At 37.6% G+C, this 25,800-nt stretch overlaps 1 protein-coding gene across 1 annotated transcript in view; it reads right to left on the reverse strand.

Annotated features, from left to right (window-relative positions):
• CABCOCO1 (ciliary associated calcium binding coiled-coil 1) overlaps nt 1–25,800 on the reverse strand; it is a 155,885-nt gene that overhangs the window by 42,108 nt on the left and 87,977 nt on the right. The gene's annotated exons all lie outside the window — the stretch shown is intronic.

Here is a 25,800-nt window from a genome sequence, read left to right on the forward strand (position 1 = left end):
TTGGAGGCGGTGGGTGTATTGCTAGTGGTTTTCTCCTTCATTCCTGTGTTAACATTCCATCTGACCTTCCAGCCAGTTAATTAGCTTCAGTGCAGTTTTTAACTTTTCTTATGTCTTTCGAGTATTCATCTTATAGACTAGATGAATCATTTATCTTATAGGTAGAAGTTGTAAGATATGTTGTATCTTGAATTACAGCTAAGATTGATCTCTTCCCAAGTTCTGGAGAAATTGAGGACAGGGAACATGTCATAATCATTCTGAGGATAACTAGATCAGAGGCATTAACTAGATCAGAGGAGGCATTGATTTGCTATCGAGTATTCCATAAGAGAAATGTCTCATTGAAAATTTTTCAGGATTGAGGATAAAGCGAATAGCACAGATAAAGCATTTGCCTGATATATGGCTGATCCTGCATAGACCATGCTTCGATTCCCAGCATCCCACATGGTACCCTGAGCCTGTCTGTAAAGGAACAATTTCTGTACACAGATCCAGGAGTAAATCCTGAGAACCACCATATGTGCCCTCCCCCCCAAAAAAAAACCCAAACAAAAAAATAAATAAAATTTTAAAATCTGATTTAAAAATATTTAAATTTTTGCAGAGTTTATTTTTTTAAGTGATCACCTACAATTCAGTTTTGAAAAAAATCATAATACCATTTGGAGAAGCAAATATATTTGCTTATTTGCATCAGTGCACTATCTTTATTTCTTAGTTATTAGTGAGGTCTTTTGGGTATTTGATTAGTATAGTGAGTTAAATAGTTCACTCCTAATTTCATTCTATTACATAAATTGTTTGATAGATACATATAGTTTAAAATTTTAAACAATTTCCCAAAGATATCATTCTTACCATCTTTCTTTCTGTGGAGGAAACCAGAAAAATTTCTGGCCATGGTTTCTGAGTTATAGGTTTCCTGGAGTCATTATCTACACTGATACTGGTTTCTACAGCTGTCCCTAAGCTTTCCTCAAATCCCTTTCCTCCTCCCCATTTAAAACTAATAAATGGAGTCCATAGGCATGCAGTATGGACTTCTATCCAGCCAAATAAAAATTCTTGGTTCAGTAAGAGCTTGGCATTAGGCTAGTTTAAAATAGAATTATAAAAATGAGATCTTTTAACCTATAGTATTCTATGGCAAAGTTTTATTGTTTCATTTTTTTGATGGAGAATTTAAAGTTTACAGAGATGAAGTAATTTGATTAGGGTCACATAACTAGAGAATGGTGAATTATATCAGAAATTGAACCCAGATCTCTTTGACTCCAAAGACCACACACACATGAGGGCAAATGGAACTCCAATTATTATTTTACAAATCCCTAAAACCACTTATCCTGCACTTATAGATGAGAAAATGGAGATCTGGTAAAACGAAAAGGATACAAGCAACTAGAGACCTCAAAGAATAAGTTTTCAGGGATCTTAAAAAAGTGAGTCCTCATGGCACTACTGCACATTATTCCAAAATAAGTCAACGGAAAGTGAATCATAGAGAAGAGAAAAATAGAAAGCATTTGATTTATTAAAAAAAAGAATATGTCTAATTTATTCATACTAGCATACAGTATAGAAACACCAGTTTGCTTTTGGTGACTAAAATGGCATGTTCCTGTTCGAATGGCAATTTTCCCGTCTTGTAGTCATAATTACTGTTTTCATTAGAATGATTTTTTTTCTAGGAACAGGCACGCAGAAAACAACCAATAACATGGACAGTTAAAAATACATTGAGAAATAGGTATGTTGCATGAATAGATTTCTTGTGATTATTCTTATAATTTGTGCTGTAATATGCTTTAAATCCATTTTCACATATATATGTATATTTAATTTTTTTTGGCTTTTGGGTCACACCTGGCAGTGTTCCAGAGTTCCTTCTGGTTCTGTGCTCAGAAATCATTCCTGGCAGGCTCCATGGATCATATGGGATGCCAGGAATTGAACTCAGGTCTGTCCTGGGTTGGCTGCATGCAAGATAAATGCCCTACTGTTGTGCTATCTCTCTGGCCCCCATTTCCATATTTTTTTTAATAAACACTTAGTTTCAAAAAAACTTTCTGGAGGTCCTTTAAATTATAATTGAAAGAAAAACAAATTTACTCTATTAGAAAATTAACTATAGACTATTCTGGTGCCTTTTATTACTTGTCAAGTTTAATGATTAAAATTAAGGATAGCTGGGGCCGGCAAGGTGGCGCTAGAGGTAAGGTGTCTGCCTTGCAAGCACTAGCCAAGGAAAGAACCACGGTTTGATCCCCCTAAGCCAGGGGCAATTTCTGAGCGCATAGCCAGGAGTAACCCCTGAGCATCAAACGGGTGTGGCCTGAAAAACCAAAAAAAAAAAAAAAAAATTAAGGCTAGCCTCATTACTCATGACAGAAGACTGTCAAGCAATTTTCATGGCTGATTTAAATTAAAAGTCAAACCTGAGTGAATTATATATTAGTAATATTCTGATTTCCATTGTCCACATGACAGCTGTAATTTCTAATCAGTTTCATTCGTGTCATAGGAAAATAATCAGACAGTTGTACTAACTTACTCTACTAGCAGAGACCAACAGCACTTTGGTTTGATATCAGTAGTTATCCTGCACAAACAACAATGCTGTTTCTCTCCTACAGATTTTAGGGACCTATTTTAATAGTTTGAATCAGTGGTTTCTTGAGTGGGAAACAAAATACGTATTACATTGAAATTCCTTGGGCTGAAAAGCTGAATCATCTGTTCTATTGAAATACTGTCATTTTCACAAGTAAAAGATGTAACTGCAACTCGCTGAGGAGGATTATTCACCCCTACTCCACAGAAAGGATGCTGCTTCCTCATTGAGGCACAGTTATAGCAATAGTTACACTCCACATGGGTTTAGTGAGAATAACAGCAATATGGATATAGAATTTACATATTTCCTGGCATATATGAGTTTAAAGGTTTTTAATTTTTTTTCAGCTTTTCATGCCACAAATCTATATGATTATTAAAATGTTAATTAAAATTAAAATGTAAAGCTCTCCAGGACCTTGATCTGTATTTTTCTCTACCTCACTGGTCAGTGGAGGATAAAGAAAGCAATCAGTATTTATTGAGTAATTAAAAGTAGAAAAACCACTATGGTCAATAAGCCATGATATTATTCTATCACTCGAATCCATTGATATACATAATATCAATTTTTAAAATTATGTTTTTATTCACCATTTCTCAGGCTACTTCTTACATGAGTTTCAGTCCATTCTGCTACTTTTCATATCCTTTCCTATAACCATTGTATTTTTCTATACTAAATGAAATCATATAAAATAAATAGGTTGTGACAGTGAGTCTAGAATATTCCCTGATGAGGAATTTTTTTATGGCCAGCCAGAAAACCCTTGAAGGATCATTCTTGTTTTCACACTTGTATGAACACAGCCTAGATAGGAGATTTGCTAATAAAATCAGAGAGTCTGGCCCAGCACGTTAATTTACTCAATTCAGGGAACTTCCCAGTATTTATAAATGAACTCTATACATTATAACTGATATTTAGATAAGAAATTCAGAAAATAGCACATTATGTAACAGAGCTTCAGCATATTATCATATGAATTGGTTCTCGAAAAACTAACATTATTTAAGCAATCAAAAATAAGAAGGGACAATGAACTACTGTTTCAAAATTCTTCTTCCAGGAACAAGAATCCCAAAAGAATATTTTCAGATACTATGAGTATATTGCAAAACTAAGCCACAGTATTAATTGGGTTAATCTAATTATACAATCTTCTACTAAGCGTCAACAGATTTTAGGTTGGAGTATCTTTGGAAACATCAGTCATCTGATTATTATCATTGCCCTAGGAGAAGATGGAAGTTTTACTTTGAAGGATCTGGTATTCAAGGTACATTTTGCAGAACAGATAGAGCATGAAAATGTTATCAAAAGACAATTTGACTTTTTTGGCTTGTTTTGAAAAAACGATGAGGAATATAATAACTCAGTCATTCTTCTTTAAAATGTTATTTGTCTCGAGGCAAATTTGGTGACAATATTTATTTAGAAATAATTTTATTTTGGCTTTCTAAATAATTAAGAGTAAAACTTGTTTATTATTTTACCAGGCCATTTTTTTTCTGTGGGTAAGCTATAGGATATTTTTATCATTATATTGAGAAAATTGAAAAAGTGTTTGCTGTTACATTTCTGAACTTCACCATCTCACTAGCATCTGTCAGATTTAACCACCTACAGAACTACCTTATAAAGATTACCTTATCAGAAAAAGTGTCATCTTGTAAGCTTAGGTGTGAGAACTGCAAAATAAAGCTGAGCTACTCTAACAACTGCTGTGCTAATTTATTGTAAATTATGTTTTTTTGTTTGCAGAGAAGACATGAGAAGTGTCTCTATTTAAATTCATTTCCTATTATTTTCAACATAAATAACAAGCAGCTTGACAAAAAAAAAGTGAGAACACAGAATATTCTTTAAATAGGTTCTAGTGACAGAGACATTTATTTTCTAAGCCACTGGTACCAGTCATGCCACACTGTTCTAGGTACGGAATCAGACAGCACAATTAAGACAAAATTTGGATGCTTAGAATGCTCGATGTAAATTGCTAATTGTTGTGTGAAGATTTTATAGGATATGAGCTCGAAATAATTGCACAGCAAGCTGGTCTACAACAGAGCTTTAATTCACTGGGCTGACACTATAAACTCATAATATGTTGACCTGGCAGTAGCCATGTTAGATTATGGCTGTTCAGAACACATAAGTATGCGCCTTTCATGAGCATTTTGGGAACTGTAGTTTGAATGCCCCCAAATAAAAACAATGGGAATGACTTTAACTAAGCTAGTTTTCAAAGAAATGTAAAAGTTGTGTTGAGTCAGTATGGTATTAAAAGTAAGAATGGGGTGGCAATGAATCACATAAAGTAATTAAGTTTGTGCCATCAAAAAAAGTGTAAAATGGTTCCTATAAAGTACCATGAATATCAATGCATCTTTAACAAGATAAACTTACAAAAGTATTATTATTATTACTTCTATTACTAGCACTAAAGTAAAATTGATTGCTCATAAAATTAAATGGCTACTGTTGAGTACTTCTTGACCTAGAATGAGTATAGATAGACCTGTATTTGCAGTCAGTCAGAAATAATATAAGTCTGCATATGTGAACTGTTTTCTATAGATTTAATAATTGATTTTGAATGATTCTTGTTCCTATCAGTCACTGCTAAAGCTGAGATCCATATGATTATTAAGAATGTATTAGTGGGGGGGCTGTCGGTGAAAAAAACACAGCGGTAATGCATTTGCCTTGCATGCAGCCGACCTGGGGAGGGGCCACCTGGTTCTATTCCCGGCATTACATATGGTCTCTAGCCTGCCAGGGGCAATTTCTGAGTGCAGAGCTAGGAGTAACCCCTGAGCATCGCTGGGTGTGACCCCAAAACCAATCAACCAATCAATCAATCAATCTAATCAAGTTCTTTAAAAAAGAGAATGTATTAGTGGACATCATGGAAATCGCTCAGTGGTCAGGGCATATTCCTACATACACAAGGACTTGGCCCGCTGTTTGCCTCAGCACTACTACTGGAGATCCGTTAGCATTGTTCTGTTTGACCCAAGTGACCCCCAAGTGTTCAATAATACAGCTGTGTCTATTGACTTAGCATTGGGCTATTTGGCCTCATTGGCTAATTATCATTTGGAGAAAACCTTAGGTTCCCTGGGCCCTGTTTGAAAGCTCCCCTGGCCCCACAAATGCATCAGTGGACAGAGAATATGATAAGAAGATATCTAATCTATTTCGTGTTTAACCCAAACTAGCATTTGAACTCTAATCTATATAACCATCTGTAGATCAATTTTTTCATCTTTTAAAATACATTGGATTTATTTAAAAAAAAATCAGAGTGGAAATAAGATGTAACTATTTGGCTAAATTTATTACCACTTGCTGCTAGTAGGCTTTATGTAGCATCCGATCCCCAATTTAAAAGAGTCATGCTTCTTGTATGAAACTGAGATTTCAGTTCCATTCAATTGATGTGGGTCCATTAGATGCAGATAAACACACCAGAGGCAGGATTGCTATCTCTCCACAGGGGGATACAGTATGGAGACAGAGCCAGAAGATGAGCATAATCAATTATATATATTACATACTAGAAACCTGTGTAATCAATTATAATAATAGGTGAAAATGGCTATAATTGGGATAAAAGAAGGGGATACCGAGTTAGTTAACTTTATTTAGCTGACATCTGAATGATGAACCAATTAGGGAACCAGTCAAAGAGAAGAGCAAAGAAGGGAAGGGCACAGTGGGATATGTGGGTGGAAACCATTAAGCAGCTACTTTGCAAAATAATCACTAAAGCCAGCAGAATCAGTAGAATTAGAACAGTCAAATCCCTGTTAAAATAAACATATATTTATAAAAACATTTTGAAATAAATACAGCTCTCTAGGAAATGGAGTGTAATTGGAAATTACTGATTAAATATTACCTTGATGATAAAGAAAAGGAGATATATTACTATTGATTGATGGTCATTTCTACTTAAAATATTTATAGTGGGAATGACAAAGCAGACCAAACAGTGATAGTGAAAAAATGAATTTGAAATCTATAAAATTCAAATATTAATAATTACTGACATTTACATAGCCATATTCTCCCAGGCTTTTGACAAATACTACTTGACTACATATGCACAGGAAAATAAGCTAGAAATACTGTTAAAATTTCAAAGGACTAGAATATAAACCAAGATTAAAGAAGCAAATGGCTGATCTGTTTTACTATAGGTCTGCAGAATATAGGTGTCACTTAGAATAAATACTCAACTCAGAACACCACTCTACCAACGTGTCATCTTTATGGCATGGTTTAAATTGAATGACTGATCTTATTTAGCTTCGTTTTATTACCAAGACAACTTACAACTTTTTTTACTGGAGGGCAGCTAAAATGGTTTATGGATGCAGAGGTGGGGGACAGTGAATGATTTCAAGGTTGATGACTCACCCTTTTTCAGGAGGACTTCGTGTTCAGTCTTCAGCACTGTGCTGAGACCTACTATACCAGTGCATCAGAGGAGTGATGACTACTGAACGAATTGCTTTGTTTCATTAAGAACCAAGACCGTTTGTAGTTATCAGAGAAAAACCATCTGGTTCAAGGAGTTTAATTTATGAAACTCTAGATCAAATCAGTTGTTTCTAGGATGCTCAGTGACACAGATTAAAAAGATGCCATGTTGTATCTGCTTGGATGCAGTGTAGATGGCAAGGTAATAGAAAGTCCACAATAAAAAAATAACATTGGATTTAATGTTTGATTTAATGTTTAATGTACCCTGTGGGAGATTTACTATAAAATATATTTTATTGCATTTCAAAATATGATTATCAATGGCAAAAATAAAAATTTAGTATCTTACATTTCCTATAATGATGTTTGTTTGGGATTTTTTTCTAATAATATATTTAAGCACCATGTTTTTACAAAATTGTTTGGAAGTTTTAAATTCTGGAACTATTGTTAAATGACATTTTAAAATGTGAACCTTTAAAAAAATTATAGCTTCAAAATTTTAGCTAACTCTGATTTTTCTCATAGCTTTTATTTTCAGAAACAAGATAGTAATGTTTTAAAATCCCTCTCTTTAGCAGTTATTTTCACCATACCTTTAAAGAATGTTCACTGCAAATAACATATTTAGGGCCCTGGGAATTTAGGGTCAAGCAATGCACTTGATTATCAAGGTCACAATGGAACTTATTAAGAATGGTACAAGATAGTTGAGGAGAGAAATAGTTATTAGATCTATATGTGGCATACACTTCAAATATAGAAGAGAGACCTTAGTCTGGTGAAAGACATGAGAGGAATGTATGAAGGGAAATTAAACAGTGATGAGGTTAAAATAGGGTTAGTTGGCAGATGGGTTTGGATATGAAGAAATAAAATCCCAGAGAGATAAATGAGAATTTGCAAAGATAGAGAAATATTAAGTTCATTTCAAGACCAAAAATACATCCAACGTTAGGGAAAAAACTGGGGTCATAGAAGCATGCGTTTTATGTTCTTTGGTATTTAATAACTATATAATATTTGGGTACATTGTCTAATTTCCTATAAGCCTTAACACCTGTCAGATATGGCAATTAATCTGATGAGGGACAATATCAAATTAATAGAGCTCATTTTAGGGGATATATTTTATAAAAGCATTAAATATTCAAATATTAGAACAAGTATGATAAAAATTATAGTGTGAAAATTTAATACGTCTTTAAGTTATTCACAGTAGTTTGGAATAAATCATGCCTAGATAAAAGTCCATGTGTTACTTTGCTATAGTTACATTGAAAGCTTGGAGAAAAAAATAAAAACAAAATCAGAGCTTTTTCCTCCCGATGTCAAAATAATATCCAGAAATTAAAAATAAAAAACCTAGTTTTACAAAAGTTAGAACAATGTATTTCTCTCAATATTCACTGAGAGGAAACTGCTTGATTAATGTAATTAAATGGTTGCTTGTAACTCAAGACTCAATTAAAAAAAATAAATTTGGCCTTATTACTTTACTTCCAACTAGTGGTTTTCCTAGTGTGAATTTTGAGTTAAAAATCTGCAGATGCTTTGTTCATGACACATGAATTGTTTTAGCACATCCTTCCCCCTGCTGTGCATATGATTAAGAAAGCAGAGGTTAAATAGTGCAGTAAAGAATTGGGTAAATTCATTCTATTTTTGCTCACAGCGCTTTGAGTCCCCCCACCCTACCCCATTTTCAATTTTCAGTTCCGAAAGAGCACAGAAACATATCTTCTCCTGAAATTACTTAATATATATATATATATATTTTAATGCTGAAAATATAATTTCTCTCATAACATTTTCTAGTACACTGATTTTTGTGTTGTCTTTGCTATAGATATTATCTGTACTGGCAAGAAAATCAACAGCAAGTATATTATTCTTCCATTTATTGAGTACTCTGTTAGGTAGGCACTTTAATAAACACCTGGCATAAAATGTTTTATTCTGTGATAATTCCATGAGGTAAGGATAATCATTTTCATTTGAGACACGAAACAAGAGAATTATTATATTGATCAAGATCTCTTTTAGTTAGCAGGGTTTAATTCTGGTGTATATCATTTTACATTTGACTTCACATTTGTGTTCTTTTTCATATTTATTATTTTATTTCTTATCTTATTTCTTATTTTCTTATTTCTTCTTCATTTATTTATGGAGCCAAATAACTTAAATCTAGTTTCTGTAGAGCATGATGTATGCAGTCGGTGCAAGTCATGTTAAATTTAATTAAGTGGAAATCAACTGAGGACAAAGAGTCCTTAGTTCCTGCCTTCTTTGACTCTATTGTCTATTGTAGTTTTGATTATACTCTAAGAAATATTATTAGAGCATCATAAAAAGTTTTTTATAGTGGAGACATTATAAGAAATTCAACTTGTCAAAAAAAACTGTTTTTTCCCCTTCTTTTAAGCATGTTGTTTCCCAGATATTTCTGGTAATGCAGCTGATATTCACTCAGCTCTTCAAATCAAAATCCTAATATGAGGGGACATTCTTGGCTCTCATCTTTTCTGTTACAGTTTATATTCAGTTCTTTATCAATTCCTGTCTGATTTGTACTGAAAATGTCTGAAATCTGCTCTCTATCTTACTTGCTACCACCTTTCCAAGCCAGAAAGGTCACACAACATAACTTCCTAACTGGTCTCTTAGCTTCTAGGAACCAAGTATAAGGTGCAATCAACAGGCGTTGTTTTGGTATCTAAAGTTATATTACAGTTCAAAAGTGAAAAAATAGATGTCATTCAAAGGACTGTAGAATAATAAAATAATTAACAATATATAAAATAATGTCTGTTGTAAAGCTATACATTTTGCAAGTATAATTATTAAAATATACATGAATGGGACTGGAGAGAAGCACAGCACATAAGGAAGGCATTTACCTTGCAGGTAGCTAGCCTAGGTTTAATCCCCAATCAGCATGGCCACCAAGAATTGCCTGGACTGAATTCTGAGTGCAGAACTAGGAGTTAACCCTGAGCATTGTCAGATGTTCCCCTCTACCTAGGTAATATATATATATATATATATTAAAGGGTTTGAAGAAATTACACAGTGCTGACAACCCAGGTTTAAGTTCAATCCCCAATGCCCCATATGGTCCTCTAAGTCTGATAAATATTTAAATATAATTAAACACATATGCATATATAAATATAATTAAATATATTCATGTATAAATATATTTACAAATACATTTTAGGTATGGATGTATTTGTGTCATGTATAAATATTTTTATTTATGTATAAACAACATGCATACTTATGTATATATGCATAATATACATAAATAATCATGTATAAATATATGTAAATATAGGTATGTATTTAAATAACTTATATTGTATATATTTAAATACTTTTATTTAAATTTAAATATAGTGCACGCATTTAAATACTTGTATTTATTGAATTCAAATTAAATTTAATATATTGCATATATGCAAATGCTTTTATTTAAATATATACATTTAGCATATTGACCCATAGCTATCACATATTTAGCTCTAATTTTTGCTTTATATATTCTAATCAGCTTTTCATATGACAATAATTTTATAATATTTCAAACAAAAAGTAAAGATTATCCAATCTATTTTCTTGCTTAGTCAAAATTATTACTCTTTACATAGTTTAGAAAAATTTACTCACAACACTATTGTATGTTTTAGTATGCTGTAAAATTTCAGTAAATCTATAGTTTCTTTTGTATATAAACTTCAATATTTAAAGGTCTTATTATAAAATCTTATACAAATTTTATACAAATTTTAAAATTTTAAATAAAAAAATAACTTTAAAAGAAAATAGCAAAATATTCTTTATTTCTTAAATAGATGGTACTCATTAACCAAATTGTTTTGATGTCTCCACGTTTACATTTGATGCTATTCTCATTGATTTTAGCATTTACAAAATTAAAATGTTGGATATCTTAAATCTATAAATCAATATTTTTATTAGTCTTATAATTAATTTCTCTTCACTAATTGAAGTATCAAGCAGCCTATAAAACCTTATTGCTTCTCTATAAAATGCATCTTATCTTTTATTGGCTTACACTTTTGTTATGATCTAAATTTTGTGGGATTGCAATTTGTTTATTGACATCTTGATAATTTTTATCAATTTTATGTGTTTTCTCATTTGTATTGATCTTACATTTTGATATTCCATTATATTTATATTTAGTTATAAGTTGCATTTTCTCAGTACTTTATAAAGTCAATTTAAAGATTACAAAAGAAGGGATTCTAAATACAAGTCCAAATAAGAATTACTGTGTAACTTGTCATTTCTTTTTCATAGAACTAAAACATCTCTAAGTCTGCCAAAATTGCTGTAAAGTTGTTATATTCAAAATTTATGAAATAAAATGTTTGCATTTAATTTGCACTTGAGTTTTTTTTTTTTTTTTTTTTTTCCAGTTTTATAATTTTTTATTATGAATTATGAGAACAAAAGATGCAAAGAAAGAGGATAAGGTAAAGTTACAGTGGAAGGACAATCACCCATAACATAATTATCAGAAGAAGTCCCCTTGCTGATATCTTAACTTTGAACTTTCACCAAAGAAAGTTAAGATAAGTAAAACAGAATCCATGTGCAATTACTTTGTCCCTCAAGTCCCCAGATTGTAGCACATTATAATATTTCTTAACAGCACACAAGGCAATCTAAAGCCATCAAACTTACGTAACTCCTTAAACATTAGAGGCATAGTATATTTTACATTTCCATGTACATGCATATTAGCTTAAGTTAACCTCAAATTTTAAGTGGGTGTGTTTTAAGGATTAGAGTCAAAGGAGCACAGTAAAAACGGTGTTAGAGTGGCAATTGTTGTTTGCATAGGCCCACCAAAATATGAGAGGCATGGAAAGGAATAGCCTTGGCCTAAATACAAAGAGATCCTACCCCTGAAGTTTCCTGGCATAAGACCAGCTCTAGGCCTCAGGAAAGTTATCGTTCGTTCCAAGACATTGTCCGTAGCGCCAACACACTTATCACACAGTCTCTGTTGTCGGTCTCATGTTTCTGTATTAAAGATTCTGGAATCTGCATGTCCTACATTGAAGTCATGATGTGGAGTGCCTTCTCGTTTCACCTCACCATGAAAGGGGAATGCAGGAAGCCCTGTCCTGTAAGCAGGTTGTTGTTGTTAAGTCTTCTCAGTGTTAAGGGAAGTCTCTTTTGAGCAGGACGATGTCTGAGCAGTGGTAGGGTCTTCCGTGGTAGAGGATTGCTTCCAGGTGATGTTATAGACAAACCTCACCATAAAGGGGCAATACAGCAAGCCCTGTCCAGTAAGCAGGCCATTGTTCTTGTTGTCTTCTCAGTGTTAAGGGATGTCTCTTTTGAGTAGATCGATGTCAGAGCAGCTGTAGGGTCGTCCCTGGTACAGGAATGCCTCCGGGTGATGTTATATACAACCCTGGATGTTTTGTAAATGTCTTCTGTAGATCAAGGGGTAAATGGAGAATGCCCATTCTTCTGAGGCCTGTGCCAGGTCTTTATGTCAATGTTCAGGGTGTAAGGTCTCATTGCACTACAAGATTTGTGTGTTCCCATTTCTATTAGATAAGAACTTATTAGTATGTATAGTATTTTCCCATGTTAGTGTGCCTACGCAAACAAGTAATAAAGCCACGTGGTGCTATCAGATATATGGGGGCATAAGAACATTTCCAACAAGACCCATGACTTGGTTCAAAACATAAGTATTAAACTGAGGGATTCTTTCACACCAAATTCCATATTGAGCAGTTCACAAAGAGAAGATAAAAAACATGGGGGGGGGATCATCACTGTATAAGAAAGTATTTAGCAAAAGTTATAGCCGTCAAAGAAAACACCCATAAAATGTTGAAAAGATATGCGTCATTTTTATGCCTTTTAAAATAGTTGGGTGGGTGTTAACTCTAGGGCAACACTTTGGTATGTGAATTAGGAGTCAATACTACTTAAGTCAGAAAAGGTAAAAAAGGAGTAATGATGATAGGAGATAAAGAAGTTAAAGAGAACTATGAACTTATGAAGGGGTATGTAAAAGGGCAGAGTACAAAATGGACATTCTGCATACATAAAAACATAATTCAATGATAGTGAGTACTATTAATGTTTCTTGTGAGAGTACGATTAATGTTTCTTGTGCGCGCGGGGGCGATAACCCCCGGGCGATTTTGAGAATGTAGACTGGACAGAGATTACCAGTGCCAGCCAAACCTCCTCCTGCTAGACTCCCGGCTCCCAGGAAGGAGAGATCCTTCAAGAAGCTGGGAGACCAGAGGTTCAGAGCCCCACCCAGACCCTCCCTAAGGAGCCACATGGATAGTGGGGGAAGGCCTAGGGTACCTTCAAGCTCCACCAAGGGACCCAACTCACCGGCTTGCCCAGGCGTGTGGCCCGGGAAAGCCCTGGAGATCTGGAGCAAGGCGGCAGAGGGGTGCTGGGGTTACCCAAGTCCCGCACCCCCCCCAGGCCTGGCCAAGCAGGCCTCCGGCATGGCGTGGGCTTGCCAAGCCTCCTACTGCTAGACTCCCGGCTCCCAGGAAGGAGAGATCCTTCAAGAAGCTGGGAGACCAGAGGTTCAGAGCCCCACCCAGACCCTCCCTAAGGAGCCACATGGATAGTGGGGGAAGGCCTAGGGTACCTTCAAGCTCCACCAAGGGACCCAACTCACCGGCTTGCCCAGGCGTGTGGCCCGGGAAAGCCCTGGAGATCTGGAGCAAGGCGGCAGAGGGGTGCTGGGGTTACCCAAGTCCCGCACCCCCCCTAGGCCTGGCCAAGCAGGCCTCCGGCATTGCGTGGGCTTGCCAAGCCTCCTCCTGCTAGACTCCCGGCTCCCAGGAAGGAGAGATCCTTCAAGAAGCTGGGAGACCAGAGGTTCAGAGCCCCACCCAGACCCTCCCTAAGGAGCCACATGGATAGTGGGGGAAGGCCTAGGGTACCTTCAAGCTCCACCAAGGGACCCAACTCACCGGCTTGCCCAGGCGTGTGGCCCGGGAAAGCCCTGGAGATCTGGAGCAAGGTGGCAGAGGGGTGCTGGGGTTACCCAAGTCCCGCACCCCCCCTAGGCCTGGCCAAGCAGGCCTCCGGCATGGCGTGGGCTTGCCAAGCCTCCTCCTGCTAGACTCCCGGCTCCCAGGAAGGAGAGATCCTTCAAGAAGCTGGGAGACCAGAGGTTCAGAGCCCCACCCAGACCCTCCCTAAAGAGCCGCATGGATAGTGGGGGAAGGCCTAGGGTACCTTCAAGCTCCACCAAGGGACCCAACTCACCGGCTTGCCCAGGCGTGTGGCCCGGGAAAGCCCTGGAGATCTGGAGCAAGGCGGCAGAGGGGTGCTGGGGTTACCCAAGTCCCGCACCCCCCCTAGGCCTGGCCAAGCAGGCCTCCGGCATGGCGTGGGCTTGCCAAGCCTCCTCCTGCTAGACTCCCGGCTCCCAGGAAGGAGAGATCCTTCAAGAAGCTGGGAGACCAGAGGTTCAGAGCCCCACCCAGACCCTCCCTAAGGAGCCGCATGGATAGTGGGGGAAGGCCTAGGGTACCTTCAAGCTCCACCAAGGGACCCAACTCACCGGCTTGCCTAGGCGTGTGGCCCGGGAAAGCCCTGGAGATCTGGAGCAAGGCGGCAGAGAAGTGCTGGGGTTACCCAAGTCCAGCACCCCCCTTAGGCCTGGCCAAGCAGGCCTCCGGCATGGCGTGGGCTTGCCAAGCCTCCTCCTGCTAGACTCCCGGCTCCCAGGAAGGAGAGATCCTTCAAGAAGCTGGGAGACCAGAGGTTCAGAGCCCCACCCAGACCCTCCCTAAGGAGCCGCATGGATAGTGGGGGAAGGCCTAGGGTACCTTCAAGCTCCACCAAGGGACCCAACTCACCGGCTTGCCCAGGCGTGTGGCCCGGGAAAGCCCTGGAGATCTGGAGCAAGGCGGCAGAGGGTTGCTGGGGTTACCCAAGTCCCGCACCCCCCCTAGGCCTGGCCAAGCAGGCCTCCGGCATGGCGTGGGCTTGCCAAGCCTCCTCCTGCTAGACTCCCGGCTCCCAGGAAGGAGAGATCCTTCAAGAAGCTGGGAGACCAGAGGTTCAGAGCCCCACCCAGACCCTCTCTAAGGAGCCGCATGGATAGTGGGGGAAGGCCTAGGGTACCTTCAAGCTCCACCAAGGGACCCAACTCACCGGCTTGCCCAGGCGTGTGGCCCGGGAAAGCCCTGGAGATCTGGAGCAAGGCGGTAGAGGGGTGTTGGGGTTACCCAAGTCCCGCACCCCCCACTAGGCCTGGCCAAGCAGGCCTCCGGCATGGCGTGGGCTTGCCAAGCCTCCTCCTGCTAGACTCCCGGCTCCCAGGAAGGAGAGATCCTTCAAGAAGCTGGGAGACCAGAGGTTCAGAGCCCCACCCAGACCCTCCCTAAGGAGCTGCATGGATAGTGGGGGAAGGCCTAGGGTACCTTCAAGCTCCACCAAGGGACCCAACTCACCGGCTTGCCCAGGCGTGTGGCCCGGGAAAGCCCTGGAGATCTGGAGCAAGGCGGCAGAGGGGTGCTGGGGTTACCCAAGTCCCGCACCCCTCCTAGGCCTGGCCAAGCAGGCCTCCGGCATGGCGTGGGCTTGCCAAGCCTCCTCCTGCTAGACTCCCGGCTCCCAGGAAGGAGAGATCCTTCAAGAAGCTGGGAGACCAGAGGTTCAGAGCCCCACCCAGACCCTCCCTAAGGAGCCGCATGGATAGTGGGGGAAGGCCTAGGGTACCTTCAAGCTCCACCAAGGGACCCAACTCACCGGCTTGCCTAGGCGTGTGGCCCGGGAAAGCCCTGGAGATCTGGAGCAAGGCGGCAGAGAAGTGCTGGGGTTACCCAAGTCCAGCACCCCCCTTAGGCCTGGCCAAGCAGGCCTCCGGCATGGCGTGGGCTTGCCAAGCCTCCTCCTGCTAGACTCCCGGCTCCCAGGAAGGAGAGATCCTTCAAGAAGCTGGGAGACCAGAGGTTCAGAGCCCCACCCAGACCCTCCCTAAGGAGCCGCATGGATAGTGGGGGAAGGCCTAGGGTACCTTCAAGCTCCACCAAGGGACCCAACTCACCGGCTTGCCCAGGCGTGTGGCCCGGGAAAGCCCTGGAGATCTGGAGCAAGGCGGCAGAGGGTTGCTGGGGTTACCCAAGTCCCGCACCCCCCCTAGGCCTGGCCAAGCAGGCCTCCGGCATGGCGTGGGCTTGCCAAGCCTCCTCCTGCTAGACTCCCGGCTCCCAGGAAGGAGAGATCCTTCAAGAAGCTGGGAGACCAGAGGTTCAGAGCCCCACCCAGACCCTCTCTAAGGAGCCGCATGGATAGTGGGGGAAGGCCTAGGGTACCTTCAAGCTCCACCAAGGGACCCAACTCACCGGCTTGCCCAGGCGTGTGGCCCGGGAAAGCCCTGGAGATCTGGAGCAAGGCGGCAGAGGGGTGCTGGGGTTACCCAAGTCCCGCACCCCCCCTAGGCCTGGCCAAGCAGGCCTCCGGCATGGCGTGGGCTTGCCAAGCCTCCTCCTGCTAGACTCCCGGCTCCCAGGAAGGAGAGATCCTTCAAGAAGCTGGGAGACCAGAGGTTCAGAGCCCCACCCAGACCCTCCCTAAGGAGCCACATGGATAGTGGGGGAAGGCCTAGGGTACCTTCAAGCTCCACCAAGGGACCCAACTCACCGGCTTGCCCAGGCGTGTGGCCCGGGAAAGCCCTGGAGATCTGGAGCAAGGCGGCAGAGGGGTGCTGGGGTTACCCAAGTCCCGCACCCCCCACTAGGCCTGGCCAAGCAGGCCTCCGGCATGGCGTGGGCTTGCCAAGCCTCCTCCTGCTAGACTCCCGGCTCCCAGGAAGGAGAGATCCTTCAAGAAGCTGGGAGACCAGAGGTTCAGAGCCCCACCCAGACCCTCCCTAAGGAGCTGCATGGATAGTGGGGGAAGGCCTAGGGTACCTTCAAGCTCCACCAAGGGACCCAACTCACTGGCTTGCCCAGGCGTGTGGCCCGGGAAAGCCCTGGAGATCTGGAGCAAGGCGGCAGAGGGGTGCTGGGGTTACCCAAGTCCCGCACCCCCCCTAGGCCTGGCCAAGCAGGCCTCCGGCATGGCGTGGGCTTGCCAAGCCTCCTCCTGCTAGACTCCCGGCTCCCAGGAAGGAGAGATCCTTCAAGAAGCTGGGAGACCAGAGGTTCAGAGCCCCACCCAGACCCTCCCTAAGGAGCTGCATGGATAGTGGGGGAAGGCCTAGGGTACCTTCAAGCTCCACCAAGGGACCCAACTCACCGGCTTGCCCAGGCGTGTGGCCCGGGAAAGCCCTGGAGATCTGGAGCAAGGCGGCAGAGGGGTGCTGGGGTTACCCAAGTCCCGCACCCCTCCTAGGCCTGGCCAAGCAGGCCTCCGGCATGGCGTGGGCTTGCCAAGCCTCCTCCTGCTAGACTCCCGGCTCCCAGGAATGCACTTGAGTTTTTTTCCCAAACTTTTTCAAAATATATTTTAGAGTCCTTAAAATGTCATTTAAATGTATTGGAAGACTTGAATATCTTTTTAATTTTTTTTAAAACTTTAAAGACATTTGTGGAAATAATGATTTATCATACTGTTAGTGATAGGCTTTATGCATAAAGAATTCCAATGCCACATCCTTTTCCTTTCACTATTATCCCAAAGCTTCCTATTACCTTGGTAGTTTGTTAAACTGGTGATCATTATAGTTTTCAAAGCAAGTTTCTATCTCCATACATTTCAAATTGATGGATGTCTTTGAAACATATTACAGCTGTCAAGGCACACTTATATTACAATAACATCTTGAGTTCTATATTATGCTGTGATATTATGGTTGTATAAAGCCTATTTGTACAAATAAGATAGTTTTTATATTAGGTTTGTGTCTAAATTTAACCAACGACCTTTCCAATATACTGATCATATCTCTATCTCCATCTATCAGTGTTTTTTCATTCAAAACTACATACAATTTAATGTGTGGATAGCACAGTTGTGATCACAGCATTTAAGATTATGAATTTTTATCTCTTCTAGTTATGAAAATTATTTCTTCTTATTATGTCAACTGCACCATTACTTTTAGATTCTCTTGCTCAAATCTGTACAAGATTTGATTCACCTTTATATCTTAGTCTTTTTTTTATATCTAAATGGTCATTATCTTATATTTCTTACATGTCTTTTCCTTTCCATTTCAATTGCTATAGCCTACTTTTTCCTGTAAAATTTCTTAATTTTCTTATTAACCTTTGTATAAATTTCAATAATGAAAATTTGTATATGAGACTGCCAAGACATTTTGCTGAAACTACCACTTTTATTATAAAGGCGATATATAAAGACTCTTCCTTAGAATTACTTTTTGTAATATTTAGATGAGTTCTTCCTGATGATAGAATAAAAATAACCTTAAATTTATGAAGAATAAAATCAGTTTTATGACAGACATCCTGTTAAATTGGATTGAGTGAGTACAAACTCAATATGAAATTTGGCATCAATTAGGATAATAGAATGTGGAAATAAAATTTTACTTTGGGGGTTGCAAATCTTAGTTTCATAACCAGGATTCAGAGAGAATTTAGCTGTCTACTATTTTTAATCAAGTAACTTCTCCATGTGGATCTAGAAACTTTCTAATTATATACTATATTTGAGAAAATTAAGAAAATAATCCCATAAATAATTTCCTATAAAACTTAGTTCTCATGCAAAGCTCCTCTTTCAAAGACTGGCTGAGTAACTGAAACTGTTTATACAATGCTACAAGAAGAGATTCTGGATCTACTTTAATGACTTGGGAAAAAAAAAACCCTACTTCATTTATAATTAGCAATGTCCATTTGCATATAAACAGTGAGTGCTGCCAAATTCAAATCCTGTCCTACTTAGTGGAGAGCAAGAAGCTGTTTATAAACAGCCTCCATGTAATAATGTCTACATTATGTGTCTCTGTTCTTTCATAGACTCAAGTTTACTATGAGCACAGTGTAAGTTGACGTGTCTGAAATTTTGATGATTTGACTTGAAGTGAGTTCTTTACTGTATAGGACTTTTCAAAAAGATTCAAATGTGTTTCAACACCACATACACTACAACAATTTTTGTTAGTATATGAAATTTATACCTAGAGGGGTGACTCGTTAAAATGTTTTTTAATATTTTAAATGTAAAATGGGCATAATTCTTTAACAACGTAACAGAGTGAACATGAGTGTGTTTTGGTAACAGTGAAATACATTTAAATGTTACTTGAACATTTGAATGTTAAAATAACGGGAAATTTCAAATTCAGTTAGCTTTAAGATGTCAGTATTTTATCTTGTGCTCAAATAATGATCAAGAAGTATTACAAGACTGTTTATTGGGCTACTCTTTTGTCTTTGGGATCTACAATCCTATTTTTCCTCTGCTCTATGCCACCTCTCTTCCCAAGATTACTTTATGGTCCAAAATGGTTGTTTCCTCTGAAGACAATCCCTTACATAGTCTGTTCAGAATTCAGGAGAGAAACAAAAAGAAGGGAATGAAACCCTTTTAAGAACATGGCCTTTAAGTTCCACATTTTACTTACATCAGTCCCACCAGCCCAACAGTTTTGATTACTTTTACTTAATACAAACGAGGTTGCGAAATATTAAGTCCATTCCAGTAAATTAGCTGCCTCACTAAAAATGTCTCTGAAGAGAAAGGGGAAGAAGAATGACTGCTGGAGACAATCCAGAGACGGCCACAAATTAGACTGTCTTAAGACTGTCTCTCAAGTATATATTTCCTTTTTATCTCTTGATGGGAGGAGATGGTAGATGGAACTGTCAGCAAATTATATCCAGTCGAAACAGGCAAAGTTCAGTCTTCTGATTCTTAGTTACAGTTGGACTTCAAAATCACTAATTTTGAGAATTCGAGATACCAAGACTAAACCCAGACCTGTTGAACTAGATTTAGTTTTAAAAGCACCTTGACAGGGATGGTGGCATGGAATGAACTCTGGAGACATTGGTAGAGGGAAGTCGACACTGATGGTGACATTGGTCCTGATACATTGTATGTTTGAAACCCAATATGAAGAACTTTATAAATCACAAAGGTTTCAATGAAATATACATTTCTTAAAAAATCTCCATGGATGATTTAGATACATTGGTTTCTTTCAGATGGTAGCATTTGATACCTTTGGTGGGAAGGCTAAGTCACACACATTCTTTCAGATCTAAGAGAAACGACTCTAGCAAAATTTGGGTAAAAATTTTCTTCAAAAAAATTTTTTTTTCAATTTCTTCAGACATTCCTTTCTTCACTCATTTGCCAAACTTAGCCTTATTTCTTGTTCCCAACCACCATCAAGTCTTCAGATCAGTTTTGGACACATCTCACATGACAAGGAAAATGGGGGATAAAATAGAAAGCAGGGATTTAGGAGTTCAAAGAAACTCTCTTGCAAGGAAGTTAGGCGGTAATGACAACTTGCACAGCTGTAGTATGACTTGTTTGAAGCAAGACCCTCCAAGAATGATAACCAAGTAGAAGTTAGAGAAATGCTGATATGGAGTCTAACTTGCTTTAGCTTTGTTGTGTCTTGGAACCCACTCTCTGATCAATGATGGACTAAGGCTCAAGATTTAAGGATTACCATTAGTCAGATTTAGATGATTTTACTTTGTTGACAGAATCTGATTTTTTAAAATATATTTATACAATTTGATTACAAACATGATTGTAGTTGGGTTTCAGTCATAAAGAATCTGATTTTTTAAAACAACAACAACAACAACAACAACAAAAAACCCCTGCTCTTATATCTGCCTAAAGTCTGGAAAAATAGATCAAATTTCTGTTGATACTGAAGTCAGTTTTTTCAGAACATATGCTCTAAGTTCCATGTTACTTTATGACAACCTACAGGTCATGTGATGCTTGCTTTGTAAACAACATTTTTTTTGGGTGGGGGGAGGTTATCTTAGATCCTTTTGAGGAAAAATTTCCAAATAGGCTCCAGTTTTGTTCCATTGGTTTTATTGTTTTTGAAAGTTAACTTAGATTGTCTCACCATGCTTGCCAATGGAACTGTATATTTGTGACCTTGGGAAAAATCTCATTTTTTTCTCTTGGATTCGGCCTTAAAATGTGGACGAACATGTTTGAGCTGTCTTGAACATGCTTCAGCTAATATTTTAAGGTTATTTATAGGTTTTGTGGGGTTTAAACTTCGTTTCGATTCTGATCTGATTCACTAATTAAGCTATTTTTACTAAAGGAAACTAACATTTCCCTCTATTCTGTTCCACATCATCTCATTCTATTTTTGTTTTTATTTTAAGATTTTATCCAGCACTTCTAGTTTAGATGATCTTACTCATAATCTCTTTGATCATGGCTATTGCTTCAGGAAGAGCTCCATTTACTTCTCTAGCTCTGAATGTTGCTAGTTACCTAATAGTCTGTAATTACAGTCACTTAAAGCTGAAAAACCAATGTTTTCCCTTTCCATTTGCAAGACACGAATTTAAAGAGACTGATGTAAAGAGACACAAATCCATTGTATTTGTTATTTAAAAAAAAAGTGCTGCAGATAGTTTTCTAGGTTTTGTCTCAATTAAAAATAATGTTTCCCTTTGATTTATTGAAGAAAGCCTGAATCTGATTTTAGTGGCTCCTAATTCCTGTTTAATTTTCCCAATTATTCTTAATTTCCTTCTGAAAAGTAGGTTTTAGATCTTCAACTGTTAGCTGAAACCGTTACTATAAGAAAATGGAATGGTTGGACAGTAAGTTAGAAGTTTAGTGAAGAAAAGCAAAAAATACAACAGGAAATTTTGAACATCTAAATCGATGTATCTGAGGATTTTGTCTACACAATGCCCTGGGTATCCACAGAAATGAATACAACACATTTTTCCACACCTTTAAAATAAAATGAATATCCATTTAACCAAATTATCCAGGGCTAAGGAGGTGGGAGGTGTGTGTGTGTGTGTGTTGTGTGTGTGTGTGTGTGTGTGTGTGTGTGTGTGAGAGAGAGAGAGAGAGAGAGAGAGAGAGAGAGAGGAGATATCCAGGTCAAATTATTCTAAAGCAAATGCTTAATATGTAACATAAATTTATTCTCAGTGAAAAGATTAATCATAAACCCAGGGGAGGAAAAAGCTTAAGTGTTTGAGAAATGTCACATTTTGCATATTTTCATAAATGTAAAAACGAGTGTATATTTAAGTCTAAGTCTTATTATCTTTTGTACTTTAAAATATTAAAGGTGTTATGCTTTAAATGAAAATATTATTTTGTTAGTTGCATCTAGATGACATGGCCTAAAAATTTGCCTTTCTACTTAGGGATTTGATTATGTCCCTTCCTCTTTATTCTTTAATTATTGAATACAAAATAACTATTCACAATAAAATGATTAAGAAATATAGATTAAAAGCCGTCGTGTCTAATTTGTATTTTCAACCAAAAAATCTTAATTGTGAATACTTTTATAATTTAAAAGTAATTTAATATCTAGTTACAAGGGAATAATTGACTTAACTACATTGGCATTAGTGATTCTGGATGTAATGATTTCACCATTTATTTTCAAAATCATGATTTGGGCATAAAAGTGAAGTTTTAACAAAACCTCCACAGGAGGGCACTGTCGTGTGACTCTGGTTTAAATTCCTTCTATAACAACCATTCTTTTGTGTACGGATCCTTGATTAAATACGTAAAACATTGAGTCCTCTCCTCAATTAGAAAATTCTAGCTTTCAAAACTCAAAATAGGTGGGTTTTCAAAGTGGCAGATATTTTCCTTGTTACAAAGGAATTTAGGCCATTTAACCTTTTGTGGCATATATTCCATACAAAATTTTATCTCAAACTATATAGTAAACAGTAAAATGGTTTCTGTGGCTGAGGTAAAACCTAAACAGACTAATTTTGTAATACTTTAATAAATAACAGGGATATTTTATGAACATCAGGCTAATGAATGAAAATCATGAGACATTACAACAGATAAATGCATTTGATATGTACTTTGGTGTACATTTCTAAGTAGTTTGTAGAAAGGATATTTATCATTAATATTACTTACAAATGGCATATATTACGCACAATTGTATATCTAATTAATCAGAGAGAAGAAACTCAATCTCAGTGACAGCAGACATTTGAATCAAAATATAAATACAAAAGCATTTCCACATTAGTTAATCTTGTTCCAAGAAGGCTCTAAAAATAATTACCATCAAGATGAATATTTGATCCAAGTTCAAATATTTTAAATGTCTTTTATTTCATTGTTTAATTTAAAATAATTTTTAAGTAACCTTCAGAAAAAATAATGTTTTACTAGCATTAGATAAAAATAAAAGTAGTCGTAATTTTGGGAGTTATCATTTTTCTTTGTTCATTCTGCTTTCTTTGTGAACTAACAAACACAATGTCATCTAAGTCCAAGGAAATTATATTAAATGTAAGACTTCACTAAATTTGAAAAGTGACAAGATAAGTGGTTACAGACAAAGATTATATAGTTCTCTTGTTTTGCAACAATTAAATCAGTTTCCATTTAACGAAATTGCTCATTTCATAACAGCATTTAAAAAAAATTGGCATTCAGTTAAATCTCAATACTGGAGAAAAAGACTGTTGTTGAAGGTGAAAGTTAAAGTAATTATTCAAAAAAAGTGTTATCAACAGGGCTTAACTGGAAAGTACATACCCCGTTTATAGTGTAATATTTATAACTATATCATTCTGGCATTTATAGTTGAAGCAAGAACATTGTAGTAAAATCTGATAGCTTTCTGAATCTGCTTTTTATATTAGCAATTGATGGCATCATATTCAAAGCACTTACTTCAAACAGAGGAGTTCTCTAAACTTTTGATGGTTCACACCTGGGCTGAATAATTAAATTAGTAATTAAAATGTTAGTTTATCACTCCCCCGGGGAATCAGGCAGACTGTTTTAATTTGAATTTCTTTTTCTTTTAGCTCTTACTTAGATTATTTCCTCAATCTAAATCTAAAAATATAAATTTGAAAGTAATGCCAAAAGTCCCAATGAATAATCTTCTCACACATAACTTATTTTAACTAGTATGGAAAATAGACAAATTACATGGTCACATAGTTAAATAATACATTTAAATTAAATTTTAATTTTAACTAAATGTAAATTACATACTATATTTAAATAATTTAAATAAACAGAAACAGAATTTTTGCTTTTTAAATATGTAATGTACCTAAAAATGCATTCAATGTACAAGAAATTTTGTGTTTTTTTTTTTTTTTTTTTTGGTTTTTGGGCCACACCCGTTTGACGCTCAGGGGTTACTCCTGGCTATGTGCTCAGAAATTGCCCCTGGCTTGGGGGGACCATATGGGACGCCGGGGGATCGAACCGCGGTCCTTCCTTGGCTAGCGCTTGCAAGGCAGACACCTTACCTCCAGCGCCACCTACCCGGCCCCAGAAATTTTGTTTTTTAAAACTTCTATTTTAACCATTTTCTACATTAATAAGGTCTACATTTATATAAAAATAAAATATTTTAGTGCATAAGTTTGAATACATTAGATTATATGGGTAGCCATAATACATATAATTAGCAAGGCAATAAACTTATAAACCTATACTTTAAGACCAAAAAGATCTGTTTTTCCTTCTTGCTTCTTTAATTTTTTTTGAGGTAATAACATTCATTATGAGATATATTCCTTTAACAGGTTTTTAAGCACAAACCACTATATTAACTATAGACAGAAAGTTGTATAGTACTTCTAGAGCACTGAATTTCTTGCATATCTGAAATTTTATGCTTCTGAGTAATTTTCAACTTTTCTTATTTACCCATGTAACCACTATTATATTTTCTACTTCTAATGACTTTATTATATAGATAATATGTATGTTAATACATATAAAATAACATAGCATGGATTTATTCCATGTGACTGGTTTGTTTCACTTAACATAATATCTTCCAGGCTTATTAATAAGTTGTTATAAAACAGTAGGTTTTCCTTCTCCCTATTCCCTCCATTTTTATTTAAGTACTGTGATTTGTAATACTGTTAATGATAGCTTCTTGCATATATCATTCTAAAACTAGACCTGTTACCATATTCCCTACATCACATTCCTCCATAAATGTTTTTTAAGGCTGCACAATCCCTCATTATATGTCTACATATTAATATATATATAATATTTTATTTAGCAGATGGTGATTATTTGAGTTGTGTCTGCATAGTTATTATTTTGAATAATTCAGCTCTGAACATGGACATTCAGGGATTACTGAATTTATTTCCAATAATTTTGCAATATATAACCCAAAGTAGTATTATTGGAGTATATGTTAGTTTTATTTTTTATTTTTTGTCTAATTTTTTAATTTTGTTGTGTTTTACTTTGGAATACACCCAAATGAGGTAAGGGCTTACTTTGGGTTCTTATATAGGGGTTCAAACCTGTAGTACTAGGAATTTAGTCATGTACCTAGTTTAGGTACAAGCAAGGCTTAACCCACTATCCACTACTACTTTTAATGTTTTTTTTTTTGGAAGATTCTTACAAATTTTTTTATAGTGACTACTCCTTAGAACATTTCCTTCTGCAATATTAAGAGTACTGGTTTCTCCATATCTTCCCCCAAATTATTATCAGTTTTGAAAATAATAATC

The sequence above is a fragment of the Suncus etruscus genome, chromosome 17, assembly GCF_024139225.1.
Source record: "Suncus etruscus isolate mSunEtr1 chromosome 17, mSunEtr1.pri.cur, whole genome shotgun sequence".
NCBI classification, from domain to species: Eukaryota; Metazoa; Chordata; class Mammalia; order Eulipotyphla; family Soricidae; genus Suncus; species Suncus etruscus.